Genomic DNA, 20,746 nt, shown 5'->3' on the forward strand with positions numbered 1-20,746 from the left:
CAAATCAGTCCCATGTACATACAACTAGCATGAGGGAATAAAAAGCACTTTTAAGAAATGCTTCAAACATTATAGAAGAACAGGGAAAGCAGATACAGGAGTCATACTTTTTGTACTTCCGGAGGAACATCTGAAGCAGGAAGTTGCACATGGTGAGATTCAAGGAAACCAGATGTGGGGACCGTTCATGCATCTGAATGCAGAGAGAGATGTGTAACTTTCTCTTCAAACATCATATCAGAAGCATGAATTCTGGGTCACTAAATGTAGTACCTTGAATCTCTCTCCATGGCAAGAAATTTGCATCAGCTTCAAACAGGCTATAATGGTCCAGCTGTTAAACATGCAAGAATGAAGTATTAGAATGAAACATAGAATAGATTTACTTAACAAAAGTTTTTCAAAATATTTTCAAGACCTTGCAAGGGGAGTTCAGGAGACTGTGGGTCTAGATTGCCAGACCACTCACTGGAAGGAACAAAAGTTGTTCCCTGCTCAGCTGCCAATGAGGCTATGGCAAAGCAAAGAGTGTGTGGGTGCACTGGAAAAACCTATTGTGTGTGAATGACTGCTGTTGAAAAGCATAGTATAAGGGACTGATTTCCCTGGTGGGTTCTGATGGTACCAAGGGCCACTTTTAGAGTTATGATTCTGTTCTGGTTCCCTAGCTCATTTCCACTACTTGTTACACTGTTGATCTTAGTTCATGTTTTTCTAGACAAAAAAAACTTTTTTAAACTAAGAGAAGCAACTCACTGAAAAAGCATTGAAAAGGACAGAAAAGGCATAAAGCATTGAAAGAGGTGGGGAAATATAGAGAGTGGCCAGTATGTGTTTGTGTTAGGTGTGTGTTTCAAAGCTGGAGTCAAATCAGAATGGAAGCCTAGAACACCTGTGACTGGGATGAATCCATTTTCCTTTGCTATGTCATCCTTGCTCTGACAGCAATAGCTCCTCGATTCCTCCAGGTAAGAAGTCCAAAACTATGCCTTAACATGGACTTTCTAGGCCCCTCAAAGCAATATTCTTAGCCTATTTTGAGGGGGGGATCAGCTACTGCCTTCTAAGTGTGAATCAGAATACACAAGCATAGTGTACATAGGTCTTTTTATGAGAGTTCTTTTTCATACTTGTCTCTCACTCACATACAGGACAACCCAACAGTCTTCCAATAAAAGCTCACCAACTTAAAACCCAATGATTTAAGTGGGAGGTGATTTTACCAAAATGTGTGCAAAAGGCATACTTTTCTTGCAGTGCAAAGTAGCTTTTACTGCCCCCTCTGATTATTTCAGAATGATTACCATTCATATTAGTCCAGTGAAACTTATTTCCAGGGAAGCATGCTTAGGAATACTGCCCTAGACCCCAAGCAGCTCTTCTGAGCCATGCCTTGTGGAGGGTTCCCTTTTCTGGTTTCCAGCAAAGCCATTGCCATTTAACTAGGGGTGTGATTGCATATTGGAGCTTGCCCACAAAAGGCTCTTGTGCTAGGGTGAAGCTCTCTTAAATCCTGAAAGAATGTGAACGTTTACCATGCTTGCCTCCCACAATTTAACCCTCCCCTTAATAAACCCATTTAGTAGGGTCAAATGTGAATCCCTTGTTTGCCTAAAATGGTGCTGATTATACTGGTTTCTCTTGTGTGCAATGACCAAGACTTAGTGGAAGGCAGGAACTTCTTGTTGGCATCAGTGTTCAGCCCTGCACTAACATGGACAATCCTATCTTGGTATCTCCTACTGGAATGCGTTGGTCACCACGCAAGAAGGGAAAAAACCAGAAGAAGCAGCAACAGCTTCCATGCTTAACTTCTGACAGGATTCTCCTGAATTAGCAACTGGCATTGGCCACAGAAGCCATTTGCACCAGAATCTGGGTGAGACCACCCCCTTCAGCATTTGCTAGTTGACTACAGAACATGTGCAGAGGGTGGCTGGGATAAGAGGGCAGTTTTTTTAGGTAAAGTAGATCAGCTTCCAAGCAAGAAATCCTGGGAATGTATGGAAATTCGTACTCTGGATTAAGGTTTGGTGCTGGTATCCAATCTACCTTCAAACCATTTACTCACTAGAATAATCCCATTTAAGCATTGGGTTTACTTAGTTCCAGCATTGCCACCAAAGTCAGGGATTCTGGAAATCACCTTTTGTTTATTTAGATATTTATATCCTAGGTTTCTCCACAATGAGGGCCCCCAAGTGGCTTACAACATTCTCCCTCCTCCATTTTATCATCAAAACACCTCTGTGAGATAGATCACGCTGAGAAAGAATGACTGGCCCAAGGTCACCCAGCAAGCTTCCACGGCAGAGTAAGGCTTGGGCCCTGGAACTCCCAGGCCTGGCACTCTTAACCAGGCTTGCAATCCTGCATGGCAGGGTGGGATGATCAGGTGTTCTTGTATGTGGCACTAGTCCTCCTCCACTCTTCATTTGTAATTTTTATAACAGACCAGAATGTTTTCAGTCTTCAGGTGTTTTTAAGCAATCCACTACTTTTCTATAGTTACTCCTTTTTGTTATAGCCACCTGTTTTTCATTTTCATTTCCTTCCAAGATTGTTTGAGGTAGATTTTATTTTATGTACTTCATTTATACCCTGCCTTTCCCCCCAGTGGGGACCCGAAGCAGCTCACATCATTCTCCTCCATTATATCCCCACAACAACCCTGTGAGGTAGGTTAGGCTGAAAGTATGTGGCTGGCCAAAGGTCACCCAGTGAGCTTCCATGGCAGAGCAGAGATTCAGACCTGCACCTCCTAGTCTGACACCCTAACCATGAAGTCACTCTGTCTCTCATTTTTTTGCCCTTTGTTGTGTTATTTTCTGTAAAGCACCCCAACATTTAAAGTAAATGCATATTCATATTAAGAAAAAAATCTTTTAGCCACCTTTAAACATTCAGCCAGAACAAACTACTTTGTAGAATAGGCATGGAAATTAAGTTGTATAGTGTATTAAGAATGATTTCCTAGAATGAGACTAGATGAACATGCAAAAAAAAATGGAGCAGGGCCGTAACATGACAGAGGCCAGAATCCACAAACCTAAATTAGTTGGGAATAGCTTGATGGACTTCCATAAGAACACCCCAGAATAGGTGATTTGTAGATTTTAATTACATTGCACAGATTCTACCAGGCTACAATTCTGAAAACACCTGCGTGATTTTATTCCTTCTAGCTTCATCCTGTTTGCAAAGGACTGGCTGCAGCCTTCTACAAGCTTTCTAAAAAGCAGCTTCCCTTCTCACTTTTGTGAACTACTTCGGGACCTTTTGCACTTCCTGCCCAGTCCTTGAGGAGGAGGCTGGTGCACCATCTGTTTGGGTACTGGGGATAATGAATTTACACGTGCATGTCCAGGACTGCAGCAATGACTTGCATGTGAAACAGCCTTTAAAGCTGAAGACTGCCAGAGATTTCATATCCCTCACAATACTTTTTCAATAAGTCAATCACACGTTCAGGTGAGTGCCACCCAGCGATGAGACATGCTGAGATGTACATACAGTATAAGTGTGAATCTGTGTTAACCTGCTTAGAACAGATCTGCAACATCCCCAGTTCTTAAAAGCCAGACCGGCATGGCCGTAGATCTTTTCCATTTCAAGATTAATAAGCAGGGGGTGAGGTTGCGGCAAATACTTTCCCTGTGACTAGCCCTGGAAAACTAGTCTCAAATCAACCAGCACCCTTCTAAAATGTGTGAATGAGCTCAATTTTGTATACTGATGGAAGATAGACTTTTTCCTATCTTCTAATTTAACAGTAATTCTAAACAGAGCTATGCATCCCCAAACCCCCATTGACTTCAATGGATTTAGAAGGCTGCGAATCTGATAGCTGATTCTGCACTGCTAACAGCTATGCAAACCAAAATGGGAGGGAAATAGGTGGCCCTCTAAAACACATCCCAGGAAGTCCTCCAAGTAGCCTTTGAAAAGGTGTTGAGATTGCCCTACATGGGGGGTAGGGGTGCCTTTGTGAGGGGGGGGGCTGCCTTTGTCGGGGAGTGCCTGCAGCTTTTTTTGCTCAGGCTTCAAGCATGGCCACTGCCCCTCAAGCCCCCCCCCCATTTAGTTCTGCCGCCTCCTCCCTCCCTCCCTCTAGCTATAGTGAGAGCTTTGTGTAAAAGCCGAAGAGGCGCTGGCTGCTCGCGCTCCAACAGCTGTCACATTATTTGCACTAGCTGTAAACAGCCTTCGCCCCCCTTCTTTCTCCCTCCTCCCCACACCACATAGTTAAATCCAGACTAACAATCCACAGTTAGAGATCAAACCAACAACAGCAGCATTGTGTCTGCCTCCATTGCTTTAGCATCACTCCTGCAGCTGGTTTATTCGAAACAAGGAGCCCCCTCTCCCCGCCTCCCCCCCGGGCCAGGGAACTGTTTGTATCAGCCGATCCTTCAATCTTGCGAACTCTCCTTTGCAATAAAAGATCTTTTTTTAAAAAGTTATACCCCCCCCCATGTTCTCTCTGACACAAGTAGATCTTTTCCTCCTTTCCTCCCCCACGTCGCCCCTCGATAAAGCCAGATCAGACCGGGGGGTTCTGTTCTACTGCCCTGCAGTCCAGCTGCAGTAGCTGAGCCTCTCCCGGACAGAGCCCCCCGCCCGTGCCACTGCCTGGGTCTCGCTCATTGTGGCGCTTAGAAGCTTTAATGCCTCTCGTTCCGCAGGAAAAATTCCTCAGCTGGCTGCATTTGCAGGGAGGTGGGGGGATAACTTTTATGTATGGCTTTTAGCAGTTATTTCCACCCTGGTCGCTTTTACTGGTCCCCCAAACGCACCCCGCTAGTCTGAGTAATTAAACCAAGCCGAGACTTCTTTTAACGTCTGGGGAGCTTATTAGAAGTGCTAAAGGCCTGTAGCAGCGATGCGCCCATCACCTTTGCAGTGAGTGACACGAAGAGACGGGGGGGGCAGCCTCTTTCCTACACACACGCGCACATCCTAAATCCTGGCAGGAGCGTTCAGACCATTTTACAAGTCGGGATCCTTCGATCTGATCTGGGCTCGATTCGACTCAAAGCCACCGAAGCTGCTGGGTCTGGTCAAGAGCCCCCTTTTAAATAAGTTCTTCCTTCAGTTTTGATAGCTAAAGCAGGCTTGCTAAATTTTACTCTGGGTAGGGTAGTGAGCGTGAGTATGAACTAAATTGTGGTGGTTAGTCCATATAGCAGAGCCTCTCCATCTGCTTTGCATTAAGTATGTAAGAAGGCATGTCTGTGTAGCTAAAATTAGATGGGATCTCCTAGATCCTCAACTCAGGGGAGAGCAAAGCCCGGAACCTGCTGCTCCGTCATAGGTTTGATCCAGGCCACCGTGCAAAGGGCGAGGGAGGCTCCTTTTAATGTATAAGGCAACCCCTTCGCACTCTTGGTAAATAAGTCCAAGTGACCTTAAGCTTTCAGTCCAGCCTATTTGCCTCCCCTAAAAAGTCCGTTCTGGCTGTTTTGTTTTGTTTTTTAAACCATCTTGTTTACCAAACCCTTCAGGCACTAAAGGAGCAGCCTCTCTCTGTAGGCGTTCTGATTTTGGGGCTGCGGAGGTTTGGATCTCCGGTTTATACTTCGACCAGCCGTGTCGAGATGTGTACAGCCAGCCCTCTTTGTGGAAGACAGTCTCCCGTACCGAACGCTGCCTCTTCAGAGGAGAACTGCAGTTCGCCCGGCGGTTTTGCTCTGGAGTAACTGCTTTGAGGTTTGCTGCAATTCATCTCGATTAGGGAAGACCAGGTGGCTGGAACTGTGAAGCTGAAGCCTCAGCTGTGGTCTCAGATAGTGGAGCTTTGGGAGGCTCCAACAGCCGCGAAAATTAACTCCTGACCCTAAACACATTTACATGGCACCAAGCGCCACTGAAATCAAGTAGACTCACTGCAATGTAGAAATGTAGTGGTGGGATAGGGCGAGAAATCTTGTGGTTTTACATCTGTAACCTACCCACCAAGTTGGGTCAATATTTTGCTGTCTTTTCCATTTCCCTCCTTTGATGCTAATGTCTTTTAAATTTATAATGTGAAAGAAGCTAAGACTCAACATCTTTCTGGAGGCAAAAAGGCACCATAGAATGCATGGGATCTGCTCTATGCTGCGACCTTACCCGACGAATCAGGTGGGTCTTCCAAGTAAAAATGCCTAGGAGCGTGCAGGTGTGGGCAGTAGGTGTCCTTCATCGGCAACAAAAATCAGTAGGCCTTGTTTCGAAGAGGCAGCAATCCTAGGCACACATTGTCTTGTTAGCAATGGCTCCCTCCGCCCAAACGGGCAAGTCGGTAAGTTCAGTGGAACTTACGTCCCAGTAAACTCACACGAATAGAATCGTGTTGGGGGCGGGGGGGATCTGCGTGTTTGGAACGGCAGTAGCCGAAGCAAGGATCTCTCTTCTCGGTCCTGCTAAAGGTTAAAAGGTTCCCAGCACGCAGCTCCGGCGTCTCCGATTGACATGCTGCGTCTGCATCCAACTTCCGAGCCAAATTCTGCGGTAAGTGATTCCAAGCATTCGTGCATTCGCAGCCTACTGTGGTCGCTTATAGTCATTGCCTTTAAGGAGCCGGCAATCTGCTTGCCTGTCTTGGGGGTGGGGAGGGGATTCCTAACAAAATAATGTCAGCAAAGGCTGCAACACATTCTTGCGAGAGAGCAGCGATTCGTGCCTACTGAGGCTCTTTCAGCACAAAGGCTTTTAGAGGAAGACGAGAGGGAGGGGGAGGGAAGGAGGGAAAGAGCGAGAGCGCTCTCGTATTTCAGGGCTGTTGTCCCCCTGGGAACCAAGAACCAAGTGTAGCTTCAATCAAATGCTGACTTCTCCTTCGGGAGCTCAGCAGGAAACCTGATCTCACAAGTTTATGCCTGCCTCCATCTACACGGGCTGTGGGTTTCTTTCCTTTCATACCAGCAATTTGTACAGGGGCGAGATCCAGCATACCCGACTGAAAAAGTGATGTAGCAGGATCAGGTCAAGGACCCCTTCCTTCAAGTCAGAACTAACATAACAACAACACCTTTGAAGCAAGCTGCTTCTCTCGCCTCTGGTTTCATCCAAACGCCTACATCCTACTCACAGGGGCACAGCAGTTGTTAAATCGCTCACACTTCTCCCGTATTTCTCCCCTGATTTCATTTTTAAAAAACCACGCACCACTACCTTTTACATTCCGTCGGAAACAAGCCCCATTGGACACCACGGAATCTACTTCCGACCCAGAGGCCTGGGATCTGACTTTAATGTCCGCAGCCTCCTCCGACACAAAGGATGCCTTACATCCCACGGAATTCACTCCGGAGGACTAATACGCCACGTAATTGTTTAACATTGCAGCATCCCAGCCCGAGGACCAAATGCAAAGTTCGATAGCTTTACAGCTCGATACCGTACACGCTTACTCGAAAGTAACTCCCGCGGTGTTAGTGCTGTCCGCAGGGGTCTGCATACAGTTGCAGCAGCCCTAGGCGCCTCCATCTCTGCATAGGCTGGGGTTTGAATCCCCGCGCAATATTTACACTGAGTTTCATTTTGACCTCAACGGATTAGCAGAAACTACTTGATTTCAATCCAGTTTAGTCTTGCGGAAAACAGTGTGACTGGATAGATGTAAAACCAAGCGCTTCAAGCTGATTCAAGATCAGTGCTGTGTTACCTTCCGTTTCCTCTCGAGTTGGAAGCAGCGCAATATATAGCAAAGACGCCCCCCCAACCCTCCCTTCTGTGTCCCCCTCCATAGAAAATCAAGAAGGAGCGCTGGGGTGAGGGGACTGGCCCGGACTGCAGACTCTTGTGTTAGACCGACACAAATGACCCGCCGGGCCAGAAGCAACCGGAGGAAAATTAAATAGGAACCAAGGCTTCCTGCGCTCTAGGTTTGTTAACGGGAAATGGTTGTTTCCTCGCGGGGAGGGGGCTTGTGTGTGTCTAAGGGCCAAGTAGCACCTCGGTCTGGAGCATCTTTTCCAGGGAAGTGCCATTGATTTCAATGCGCCAGGGGAAAAAGTTCGTCTGGCACCTAGCAAAACTCAAGCCACGCTAAAAGTCTCATGTACTGCACATTTTTTTCTGGCTGTTTATATTGCCTCAGACCAATGTTGGTACAATTCTGAAAGCCGACTTCAATGAGACTTACTTCCAAGTAAGTGCGCCCAGGATCCTGGTCTAAGTGACATATGGCTTCCTGTCATGAGGGTGACAAAAAGAACTGTCTCCTGTAGTATGCTGGAAATGCCCCTCTAGCCCCCCCCCCAATAACTCTCGCTGCTAACAGTGGTAAGTTTTAAAGGTAGTATGCAGCGCTGGACCATATATGGTAGCAGCGCCCTTCCCTCCTTCCCGCTCCAGTTTTGTCTTTATTTAGCAAACACAGAATTGGTTTATTTGTTTTCCATTGGCTTCTGTTTCTCTCTGATTTCACGTTTGGGAATGCTAGAGGCACTCAAGTATTCTGCTATGGAACAGGTTCTCTAGTGGGCTATGGAATTTCTCCTGCAAAAGTAGCATACAGATTGTAACCGCAGCAGCTTATTTCAGAGTTGATTTCCATATAGATGAAAGCCAGTGGCCACATGGATCTGACAAGATGGCCCAAGCAAAGTACAACTGCAAGTTGGCAGCTAGTCACATGAATGTTTAATCAGAACTGTGTGACCCTAGGAGAGTGGGCACCAGAACCTATCATGTTTACTCAGAAGTAAATATACACAGGACTCTGCTCTCCCTGTGGTAGGAAACAGTCCAGAACCAAATTTAGTTAACAGTATATGGTGCGTGCATACATGGGTGTGGTGAGCCTTGTTACTCTAGTGCACACAAATATAATACAACTACAATCTACATGCCAAGTCTTGTCCGTGCTCACCATAGGTTAGAAATGGAAAGAAAAGGTTAAATGCCAGCATGGTTAAACAACGTCATAAAGGCTGGAGGGAAACTTCATTTGGGAAGATGATAGGAGTGCTACCAAAATGTGGAAAACAAAAACAAGGCCTGTCAAAATAAATATATAGATAAGGGTATCAAGGAAGAAATTTGAGGGGGGGGAGTTACAAAAGGCATACAAACAAACAAGAAATTAGTTTAAAGCATCTACAGCACCAAGTCAGTTCAAGAGGCAATAGATCTTTAAAAAAGAAAAAAGGTCAGAATTAAGTCCCACCAAGTTCAAAGAGACTTTGCCCCCAATAAGTAAGTACACATATGATTACAGCTCTAGATTGCAAAGGTATGGAAGCAGGACAGAGAAATTGCACTGAAGCACTACTGTTATGCTTTTTTGGTCAAAAGTAAATCCTGCTGAATTCAATTGATCTTACTTCAAAGTAAATGACATAGGAATGCAGACTAAGTGGACTCATACTAGTCTTAGATGTTGGGGAGATACCCAAATCTGAACCATTATTTCTGTTGAACAATATCAGCTCACTGCAAGCTTTCTTCCAACAGTTATTTAAAGAACTCAAATGTGAAAATGCTATATATTGCTAAATATTGCACTGAGCTTACGTCAGTGTACATGGTTCCAAATCCTCCAAGTTTATCTTCACAACAAACCTCTGGGGTAGGTTTGGCTGAAAGAGAGTGGCCCAAGGTCACACATTAAGATGCATGACTAACGGGAATTTGAATCCAGGTCTCTTAGGTCCTAGTCCAACATGCTAACCACTACAGTGGTACTTATGCTGGACTTTAAACCAAAACAAAAGGAATAAAAAAATGATCTGGGACATTCTAGATTTGTAAGCCTAACATCTATCTCCCTTAACTGGTTGAAAGTCCATGGAAGTATAAACCTTGCTAATAACAAATTAGTATGGCTTCTTTCAAGGGACATTCCTGCATCAACAACGTTTGAAAATTAACAATGCAATCCTAAGGAGTTATACTCTTCTAAACCCAGTGGATTTAGAAGAGTATAACTGGGTTTAGGAATGTGCTGTTAGTCTGTCAAGCAAATTAACAGGAGTGGTCTTGTAGACATATCTGGTCATCCAAAAAGTTTTCCTCTCACCAAAAACTCCTAAACACACTTGGAATGAGATTAAGAGGATGGATCGTTTTATGGACAAGAAAGTGGTGGAGGAAAAAGCAGGAAGCAGGGACTAGAGAGATACACAATGGGGTGCCCCAAGGAACTGCACTGGGATCCACTTCTATTTGATTTTATAAATGTTCAGGAATCAGCAGTTAAACGCTTTTGTAGCCAACTTCGCATTTGATACCTACCTTATTCAGGATGGTGAAATATAAAGCAGATGATGCAGATGGGAGTCTGAATTGGCTGTGACAGTGGAATTTAGGGTTGTTGCAGACAGATTAATAGCAGGAAATAGTTAATAATAAAACTACTAGTATCATAATGCCTCAACAATAGGCCCTAATATGAAATATTTTTCTAGGTAAGTTTTTTCCAATGCTCCCCAAATAGTAATTGTTCTTTGACGCACCTAAGCTCTCTCTTTTCTCCCTTTCTCCAAGGTTAAAACACAATACTAATTATTTCACAATATTCACAACCTTAGAAAAGTTGAGGTGCCTTTTAGACTTAAGGAAAGTATGCAAATTACATTAGAGAAATGTATGTATCCCTGCATACATTTCTTTAACCCCCCCCCCTTTAAAAAGCCTTCTAAGCTTTTCTGTGGGGTGAGTGATGTGAAATAGTTCTGAACCTACTGGCAGTCAGTATCAGTGGTTCAGCCCCAGTTGTTAGTCATGATGACAGCTAGAACCTCAGTGTTTAAAGGCAGTTTACTTCTGAACAGTAGATCCTGGGGACTTCCGATTCAGGAGGCTGTTGCCATCCTGCTATGCCTGTATACCTCCTAAGGTATCAGGCAGGCCCGTGTTGGTGATATTGGATTCATTGTATGATCCAGCAAGCCTTTTGTAATATATCATTAGAAATCATGCACACCGTGTTTGGTAGCCCAAATTATAATCATATCAAACAAACTCCAGGACTTTTCTGTCTAAACTTGCCAGTGACACTTTAAAAAATGTGGCTCTATATCTATGCATGATGAGTTGTACACTATCATCCTGTTACTGATTAAAGATCTCCAGTGGCACCTTCAGGGTACTAAAACGCCTGTATCTCGGCTATCATCTAACTCCATCCCAAATAAATGTCCCTAGTAGGAAGCCCCTGGGGTTTTAATGGGACTTATTTTAAGGAATGTTCTTAGGATTGTGAATATGATTCTATCTACAAAAAAGTTTATTTCCAAAGCATTCAGTTCTTTCCCCATTTTATTTAACCAGTGATATCTTCTTCAAAGCCTAAAAAAGATAATCTTAGGATGCAATTCACTCTTTGATGGAAAGCACAACCTGGAAGTATAAAAATAAACATCTGCTTGTTTCCAACTCCCTTCCAAAATAGGCACAAAGTAAAGCCAGACTGAAAGCTACGAATCTACTTTCTGTAACTTTCAAGAGGTTCCAGTCCTAAGAGCCGTCAGTCTTGAGTGAACTGCTGATTGCAATGGCAATTATATTTAGGCTGGCAGACATTCAGATTTTACTTCTGAACACTGGCACTGTGATCTTGGGTAGAACACTGAAAAGAAAAATCCATTCCTTCTGAAATTAAAATGCTTTGAGTACTCTTTTGCTAAATTCTAACTACTTATTTCTAAATGAGCATGTGATCATACTAAAAGACTGAACTACTAGGCACACTTATTTGGGAGTAGGTCTACTTGAATAGAGGACCTTGCTTCTTAGTAAGCCTTACTGTACTGCTGTAGCAGGACATTTTAAGCTGAAAGGAGTAAAAATCAACTTACTGAGGTTTAATACTGCAGTTCACACAGACTACTTGGAAATAAACTCTGTTTTCATACAGTGTGCTTATGATGAGATGTGTGGCCTTTGTAGCCAGGAAAATACCTTCACCCCAACGTTTGTTCTGAATCCAGTCCCAATGTCTTCCATAGAGTTTCCATCACACGACTGTGCAGGACTGTAATCCTTAAATCCACATGGGGGACAAAAAGCCAAGAAGGCTGCAGTCCTACCCACACTTATTTTGAAGGAAACGCCACTGAATAGACATGCATTGGGTTGGAATGCACTGCACAGAAAGCATTGCGGGAAAGAATGGTCCCAGATTATGGCCAGGGGCACCTTTTGCAGGAGAGTTCTAGAAATTTGCTAAGAACCAGGAAGTGGATCTCTCTTTCCCCAACTCCCCTACTGCTACTAAATTAAGGCAGTACAAAGTGCACCGAATGCCTTCCTCTAAGGAGATGTGCCGCAGAGCGGAACGGCAACCCACCCCCTTTCCTAACGGTCCGCTGACTACACTCAACTCTCGGTTCAGCCAGTTTCCAGGGAAGCGGCTGTTGCAGTTGAGTTCTGTATTTTCTGCTTTAATTGCCATATCAAATCAAAACCTTGTCCTTGTCTTCAGGAAAAGAGAAAGCTTTCAGTTCAACACTTTCTTTGACCATAAAAAAGGAGAAGATGTGACTGCAGTTCCCTACAGAACAGCAAACTCTTTCAAGAACTGGACGTTCACAGTGGAATCCTTGAAAATTTCAACTCCCGCTTTTTGGAGCTTGTAGTCGAATGCTCAAAGCGATAAAATCCATCTCTCTTTCCCTCCAAGTTTCACAGTTCTACAAATAAAAGTCTAACAAAACCAAAAGTTTAGCAGGTCTTTTCCATTTGCACCTAGACATTAAATTTAGTTTAATTTAGCTTCCGGTGTTTAATTTTAGCAGGTCTCCTTTTTTTGCATACAAATCAATATGGCAATTACCATCTAAAAGCTAGCCCAGCCCCAGGTCAATGTAAATTGATCATTGTCCGCCTTCTACAAAAACACCGGGAGCCTGTGGTGCATAATGAGATTATACTGGAAACTGTCTTGCGAATCATAAAATTATATTTCATGCTGTCAAAGAATCGTCTTCTAAGCGGCCTTCTTATATCTCTCTCCACACTGCACAGCATCAGATATTACGGACAAGATAGTTTCAGGTGGGTAGCCGTCTTGGTCTATAGCAGAACAACAAGATTCAGGTCCAGTAGCACCTTAGAGACCAACTAGATTTCAGACTAGGGAAGCTCTGACTCTCCAAAGCCCACACCCTGGAAATCAAGTTGGTCTCTAAGGTGCTATTGAACCCGAATCTTGGTCTAAGGGACAAAGTGTGCGTGTTATATGTGTGAGTATACCCTCCCCCTTCCAAAAAAGAGTTACTACCACTGTCATTATTTTAGCCTGGCTTACCAATACATGAAAGCAAGAACTAGATGCATAACTTTCTCCTTGGTGAGTTTTGTTAGTAGATTTAAAAAGAAGACGAAGGAAGGGGGCTCATGCTGAAGTATCCCGCAAATAAGAAAAACGAAGCTCTTTCCACCAAATAAAGTAATTTTCTGGGGTGGGGGGGAGCAGCTCCTGCGAGTTGGTGGCCTCCTTGCTTTCTGCTGGTAAGTCAGCTCATCCATTAAGAGAGGCACCGCACATGCCAGAGCAACCCTTGTGAAACATTCATTAACTTCTGCCTGGAAAGATCGCCCGAGCAGCTTGCTAAAGGTTCAGGGCCCGACAGCTGAACAGAGCCGAGGAAGAGAGGTCGATCCAGCGTAATTCTCTCTTATCAGCCTTGCTGGGGGAAAGGACACAAGGATTAAACGCAGCCAGGCCGGCTGGCGGGTATGGGAACTTCCCCTATCTGCAAAGGAGGCCTCCGCTTCACGCTCAGAGGCAGGGCTCATCCGCGCGCCCCCTCCCGTAGTAAAACGAGGTTAGTCTGGCTCTCTGGAAAGAATCTGCTTGATCTATTTAAGTGGCTAGATTGCTGGGGGAGAGGGAGAGAAGAGCCCACTCCTCCTTTCCTTCTTCCGCCGGCGCTTATTTTTAACAATCTAGCGCAGCCTGCCAAAGCCCAGAGGCTCTGCTGATGATCTTGAGCATTGCTCTTTGGGAGGCCTGCCTGGAAATGGAAGGCTAAACGTGACCGGGAGTGTGATCCTCCGTACAAAGGAAGCCACCAGCTACTAGGCAGCAGGCGCAGAACACGAAGGGCCCGACCAGTTAGCACCCTCAAAGCAAAGCCAGGCCCATTTGCCAAATAACTATGGCTTGTTTTTTTTTTTTTAAAAAAAGGATGCCCTCTTCGGCTTAAACTACTGCTCAGCTGAAAAGGTTCTTAAACTGAAACTAATTTGGAGCCCCAGCTACAAAAAATCGTTTATGTAGGACAAACTTCCAACCCACCTAGTTGCTTCTGTTGGGCAAAAACACTAGACAGGGGAAAATCCCCTTTCAAATCTAAGCTCAAGTAGGAACTCCTGAAATGGCCATGGGCAAACAAACAACTCTTCCTGCCCAGACACCTTCTACACTACCCAGAGAATGATACTGCTAGGAACATTGACTCTTTGAACACTCAAAAGTGCTGTATAAATGCTAGATCTCATTAACGCTGGAGTAGTATGTGCCCTTCCATATGGGCAAGGCCCAATGAACTTATTCTAGGTAAAGGTGTCCCTGACTCAGTTCTGTTTGTGTATAATAAAGTGCCCTCAAATCACCACCCACTTACGAATTTTCAAGGCAAGAGACCAGCAGAAGTGTTTTGCCATTACCTTCTTTTGCATAGCAATCCAGGTCTGCCTTGGCGGTCTCACATCCAAGTACTAACCATGAAGGTTTCTGGTGAGCTCAAGCTAGTCTGTGCATTCAGGACAGAATAATAAGTATCTGAAGCATTCAAACAAGGAGCATTGGTATAAGGCCTTCTAATGTTTAGCGTCTCATAATTCCCTGTGTTCTAATCCTTACCTCAACTGTAAGGCAGACAATGATCATTATCCCCATATTGTGAGGGGGCCAAGCCCCAGAGAAAATGGTTGAGGTGGCGGCAGATATGAGAATACCAGTTCTTCAGACGCTTCGCCACCAAGATACATCATCTTTCATTTTGAAAGAGTTTACCTTGCCAAATCATTTATTTTCAACTTCTCCATCTCATCCTTCTTTCACAAGGTCAGGGTTGAGCATTGTCTCATTTTATCCTGACTTCGTGGGGCTGCCGAGCGGAGGACCCACTGACTTGCCTTGGACAACCTGGAAAAATCAGGACTGCTGTGGGATTTGAACCTGAATTTACTACGTCATCACTCAGCAATTCAGCTCCCATACCATCCTATACCTGAATTAGCCCAGCCTTCCTTCTTTCCCTTGTATTTGCAGCTGGGGTCATTTAAGTCACTAAGCAGAAAACAAGGTGGTTAGCTGCCGTACAATTTCCTAGGTAAACATTTCCCCCAAATCCCTTGAGAAGCCTTTCATCACCTCTAGCTTCCGGTTCATAAAGGGAAGTCGAGATCCTGTGACAACAACTGTAATACGGGCTGTTTATTAGAATTACAAAAGATATTGAAGTAGGAATCCCAACTGCAGTCCTTGTCCAATAATACCTACAATAAAGCCAATGAGCCTCATCAGCGTACTGCCTTTGCCTTCGTACAGACAACCGTATGCCAAGCACAATACAGCGCACAAAAAAAACACGAGATCGGTTAGAATGGCAAAGATTACATGAAGGAAGACAGATGCCCCCACATTGTGCATTTAAATTCCGGCACTGGGCCACCTGCAACAGCCAAATGGGCCTAATTCCTCAGTTCGTTGGAAGAAAACTTCCATAAAAACCTTCGCTACAGAACTCAGTGGGACTTAAGCTATCCTTTTAGCACCAGGTGCTAGGCCCGGGGGAGATCTGCGCTAGAGTTTATAATACAAGAACTTAAAAGGTCTGCGATCCACGAGCCACTTAAATCGCATTCCTGAGGCGAGGCCATTTAAAATCGGCAAGGGCGCTTAACTGGTTTAAGTACAAGTTTGCAACATGCAACCGCAGGTACTGAGGCTTGATTAGATGATCGGATTCTCCCCTCCCCCCTTCTCTTCCTCTCTCTTAGGTGTATATATTTAGCCAGCAGACACCTAGAGGGTTTTTAAAAGACTCCGAGTTCCCTCCTCCCACAATCATGCAGCAAACACGTTCAAGAACTGCTTGCAGCAGGGGAGCGACCAAGACTCTCATCTGCGTGGTTGATTACAGCCCTAAAACGGACGACATGTAATTTCAGTTCTCGCTCCAGATCTTGGGCTTGATTTCCAGGGGCCCACTTATCCGAGGGAGGGAGGGAAGGAGGGGGAGGGAGGGGAGAGGAGACGCTGTAGGCTTTATTTGTCCTCGTCCCTATTAGCTATGCAGCCAATCTATCATTTCCGGCGGTGCTTCCATCTAATTACCGATGTATTTAGATGTGACGTGCAAAGAACTGCCGAGCTGCCTGCCTAGCACTGCGTGGACTCCTCACAGGGAACCTTTCCAGCGATGGCTGGAGCGCCCGGAGCCCGAGCTCCAGACAAAGAGGAAAGAGCTGATCTGCGCTGCGTACAAATTTGACGCAAATCAGCTTTCCTACGGGAAGGGGTGGTCAGAAACCCCTAACCTGGGCCAGCAGAGGCACCGATTGCGCCTCTCCTGCACCGAAAGGAAACCCTAAATGCCCGCGCAGTCGCACAGCCGGAACCACCGCTTGGTCTCCGATGCTTCTTTCAAGTCTAATGTGCCTCAAGGCACCCCTAGGTAAGTTTGCTCGTCTTTCCTGGAGTACATGAAACACATCTAGGTGAGGCTCGCCGACCCCGACCGTATGAAACAAAGGCTGATTCCGCACACGTTGGATAATGCACTTTCAATGCACTTTATCAATCGTTTGAGGAGGATTTTTTGTTCCGCACACAAAAAAATCCATTCCAAATGATCTATAAAGAGGATTGGAAGTGCATTATCCAACGTGTGCGGAATCACTTAAAGTCAGTTCCATTCCTCCCTCCTTTAAGAAAGCCAAAGTTTGATTCGGCCCTGGGGGAGGCTTGCCCAGAGGTCTTTGGTGGGAATGGATCCGAATTCTCCGCTCGGCTTTGTCCTTGTTGCTGTCCCTCCTTCCCTCCCTCCCTCCCTCGGGGAGGATAGCGCTCTGTGGTTCTCCAGCTAGACCCCCGCCCCCACCCCCTGCTCGCCTTCTGCTTCTCTGTGCTTGACTGGCACTGCACCAACAGGACACGGGGTTAAGCGCGCTCAGCGGAGTTCCCAAAGAGGAAGAAACTTCTGGGAACGGAAGAATCTGGCACTTGCCACGGAAAAGAGGTTCCTGATTGTGGGAAAGTGCCCTCCGCTGCTCTCTTCCAGGTCCAGAGTGCTGCGGCCGACTGATCGCCCGCCTCGAAGTCGTCCGGCGTGCTGGCCGATTCTTTTAAGCACTATCAAGGTTTCTGCCCCGTGAAGGGTTAACAACACACATTCAGGAGCACCGAATCTCTCGGTGACCTTTTCCTCTGCGTCTCCCCCACTCTGCTTTTCAGGCTCCGGTTCTTTCGCTCGCAGGGAGCCTGAACGGCTGTCTAGACCGATCTATCATAGGTCGGCGAACAATACAAGAAAAAAAGCTCCCTTCCCCTTTCTCTTGGCCGCAGCACCTCACCTTCGAAATCACCAGGAAGATAAAGAAAACACTGTCCCTCGCACCAGCCGCTAGCGGGTATACAGAGCTCCCCGAAACAGCCCACCTTCATGCCCGACAAATGGGGGTTTGTCTGTCCTTTTGGCGCACGCCAAAGACGCACCACACGTTTCACGTTTCACAGCTGCACTGGAAGAAGGCCTGCGCTCCCTCGGGGGAAGGTTGGCCAGGAGAGGGGAGAGAGGAGCCCCTAAGCCTTCCAGAGGCTGGAGAACTTAATCACGGCCTAAGAGGCGTGCGCCCCATAGATTCATTCCACCCCCTGCCAAAAGCTCTCTGGCATCAACTGGCCCTACCTGACAGCAAAGTAGTTGAAAGGGCCAGTTCTACCAAAGGACTAATCGGTTGTGCGACTCATTGATCCCGAGGATACTTTCTAATTAACTACCAGTCACCTGTTTGCCACAACAATTCAAAGAGCTCTGATCGAACTAAACGGAAAGCCCAGGCTTGGGTGGTGGTGGGGCTATCTGATCTGCTTTATAATCCTCCAAAAGGCAATTGGGGGGTTGCCATATCACAAACCGGCAAAACCTTTCTGGCCTCCACCTAAACTCAAGCATATCCCACAAGGGTTGGGGGGGAGGGCAGCTAATTGAGTGCAGCCCTCCTGGTCTACTTGCCTCATTTGAGTTACTACAGGGTAAGCGATTCAGTAACCCCCGTGCCTCGTAGTGAATCTTTCCGAGCTGCAGCTACGCGAGGATGCGGGACCGACAAGTCGAAGGAGCAGCCAGACGCGGGACTCCAGAGTTAACAGAATGCAAAGGTTGAGCCAGGAGCAAAAAGTGGCCTCCTTGCCAAAGCTGAATGCAAACCCCTGGAGACTACTGGTGCGGGCGTGCAGCCTCCGCCTGCGAAGGCCCAGGGAGACGCCGCAAGGGCGCTGCCCTTCACCCCACCTAATGGGGGAGGGGAGAAGTCGGGTTCCTTATCTTTGTTGGCAGATTGTCTTGGTGGGGCCGGGTCTAGGGAGCCCTTCAGCCTAGGCCTGTTTCATAGGGAGTCATGATCATGGAAAAGTTTAGAAAAGCCTGATAGATCCAGTATGGGCGTCCAGACCGAGCGCAGACCGCCCTTCTGCCGGGTGTCCTTTGCATATAAAACAAATGCGAAGCTGCGGGCTGCCTCGAAGCAGACGGAAAGCCGAGGAAGGATTCGTTCGGAGAAATTAATGCGGAAATAAGCTCCGAGGCGATGGCCATTAAAACACAAGCACATATTTTGTCACAGTTTTACTAGGATTGTGGGGGTTTCGTCTCGCCTCCCCGCTCCCCACCCTCCACCCCCACGCTTTTGTCAACCCAAGAGGTCGCCTGCAAGGGAAAGTGAAGCCTGGCAAATAAAAGCTCGCCCCCAGACTAGCTTCGCCAGGAGCAAACGAGCTACGTGCCACAGATGCTGCGCTACAGCAACCCCGGAGTTGGCGAGGGCTTTCCAACCAGCTTCCTCGCGGGTCCCTCCGCCATCCGGTCTTAAGAAGCAAGTTCCTAACCTCCACGGAGCCAGAAGGAAGGTGCAAAGGACGCGTGAAATTCCTGGCTGCCTCGCCAGACCCCACACGGCAAGGCAAAGTCTTTGAACTGGAACCACCAGCCCCCGAACGTCGCCTCTCCCTCCCCCTTTCCATTTCCTCTCTTCCAACCCCCCACTCGAGTCCTCCAGCTGCCTCAAAACAACCGGGGAGAAAACCTCCCACCGCCTCCGCAGTCCCTTTCAAAGGATGCCTTTCGAAACAGACCCGCACGCACAACCGAGCCTTTTACCTCGATCCCGTTGTCGGTCTCTGCCCGGTTTGCATTGCAACCCCGCTACCCGGTGGGCCCAAGGGGCGAGCCAAGCAGCTCTCCAGCAACACTCCCTCCTGCTTCGACCAGCCGTGAGCTTCTCCCCTCCGCCCACTCTCCCCTTTCCCCTTGGGAGCCGAGAAGTGGCTGCTGCCAGAGGTGGGGCTTTTATAGCCCTTTCCAAATCGGAAAGATAAAAGAGAGCGAGAGAGAGACGCCCGGAACGCTCCCCCCCCTTCCTGCTAGAGCAGACAGAGCGCGACCGGCAGTACCCCCGGCCTCCTCTCTCCGCCCCCCCCAATCCAGTTTCACGACCCAAGCGCCTCCAAACTTCCAGCCAGCCTCAGCAGCACCCCCGCCCCCCCAGGCGACGGCCGCTGTGTTCGCCAACCTCTCCCTCGCCTCTATTCCACCCGGTTCGCTTCAGGTTGAAAGACATTCTGGCAAGGCTCCCGAACAAGGAGAGGCCGCCGGCTGGGACGAGGCGATCCAGTTGGCAGCGCTGAGCGCAAACCCCTTGCCGACGCCACTGCTCCCTCCACCCCAGAGCTTCAGCGGAGAAAATGTCGCCTCGCCCGTCCCCACAAAAAAAGTCTACGGACCTTCCGCCGAACACTCACAAGCGCGCCTCTCGCCAGCGCCCAACGCGACGTTTCCGCTCGGAGAGAAGTTCCAAGGGGAGAAGACTGACCTGACTTTCCGCTCCAGCGAAGCCGCTGCAGACGCTCCGCTCAGTCTGGCGCTGCCGTAGAAAGTCCCTTTTCAGGCCGCCAGTGGTGGGCGAGAAAAGTTTGCTGATCTCGGAGCCCAAGGGCGGCGGCCGCCTCCGCTCAGGAATACCCCGGCGTCGGAACCAGGAAGGGCCGGTGGGGCAGAAAGGGAGGCGGAGAGCGGCCGACCGCCTGCTGCCGCTCCCCTCTGCGGGATTCAACACCCCGCCAGGCTCCCTCCGGCCGGCCGCCGGCTCCGCTTTGGCAGCGCCATGTTGCCGCGGTGGCTGCTTGGACTCCCGGCGGCGGCCCCTACATGCTCCTTTCGGAGGAGAGTCCCGTGCCCTGGCGGCGCTTCCGTGCGTGTGTGTGGCTGAGCTGGCTCTGGGGATTTAATCCTCCGGGAAAGCCGCGCTTCCTCACCTTGCCGCTGGGAGCCCAGGCTCCGTCTGCTGCACGCCGCTCCCGCCCCCCCTCCTCCCCGCCCTCCTCGCTTCCCCTCCCCCCGGCGGGCTCGGCACTCAGGGAGCCTCAGCCAGCGCAGGCAGAGAGGCAGCGGCAAAGCCTTGGCCGCTGCGCACTCTCCGAGCCAGCCTTCGCTTTGGCTTCGCTCCCTCGCTCGGCTGCCTGCTTTGCTGGTCTTTCCCCCTTCCCAGACGCTGACTCTCCTTAATTGATTCTGCCCTCCCCTCCCGG

General features: G+C 47.8%; 1 protein-coding gene across 5 annotated transcripts in view; it reads right to left on the reverse strand.

The window, feature by feature from the left end:
• Nucleotides 1-20,465, reverse strand: part of BCOR (BCL6 corepressor) — a 75,890-nt gene extending 55,425 nt beyond the window's left edge. For 3 of the 5 annotated variants that reach the window (XM_054973560.1, XM_054973562.1, XM_054973558.1), the window contains exon 1: nt 20,032-20,465. The gene's annotated coding sequence lies outside the window, so the exon portion shown is untranslated. Of the gene's footprint in view, nt 1-19,319; nt 19,383-20,031 lie in introns of those variants that run through there. The other 2 variants (XM_054973563.1, XM_054973559.1) reach the window with 2 other exon arrangements.
• Between the last annotated feature and the right edge of the window lie 281 nt (nt 20,466-20,746).

Source organism: Eublepharis macularius, chromosome 3 (genome assembly GCF_028583425.1).
Source record: "Eublepharis macularius isolate TG4126 chromosome 3, MPM_Emac_v1.0, whole genome shotgun sequence".
NCBI classification, from domain to species: Eukaryota; Metazoa; Chordata; class Lepidosauria; order Squamata; family Eublepharidae; genus Eublepharis; species Eublepharis macularius.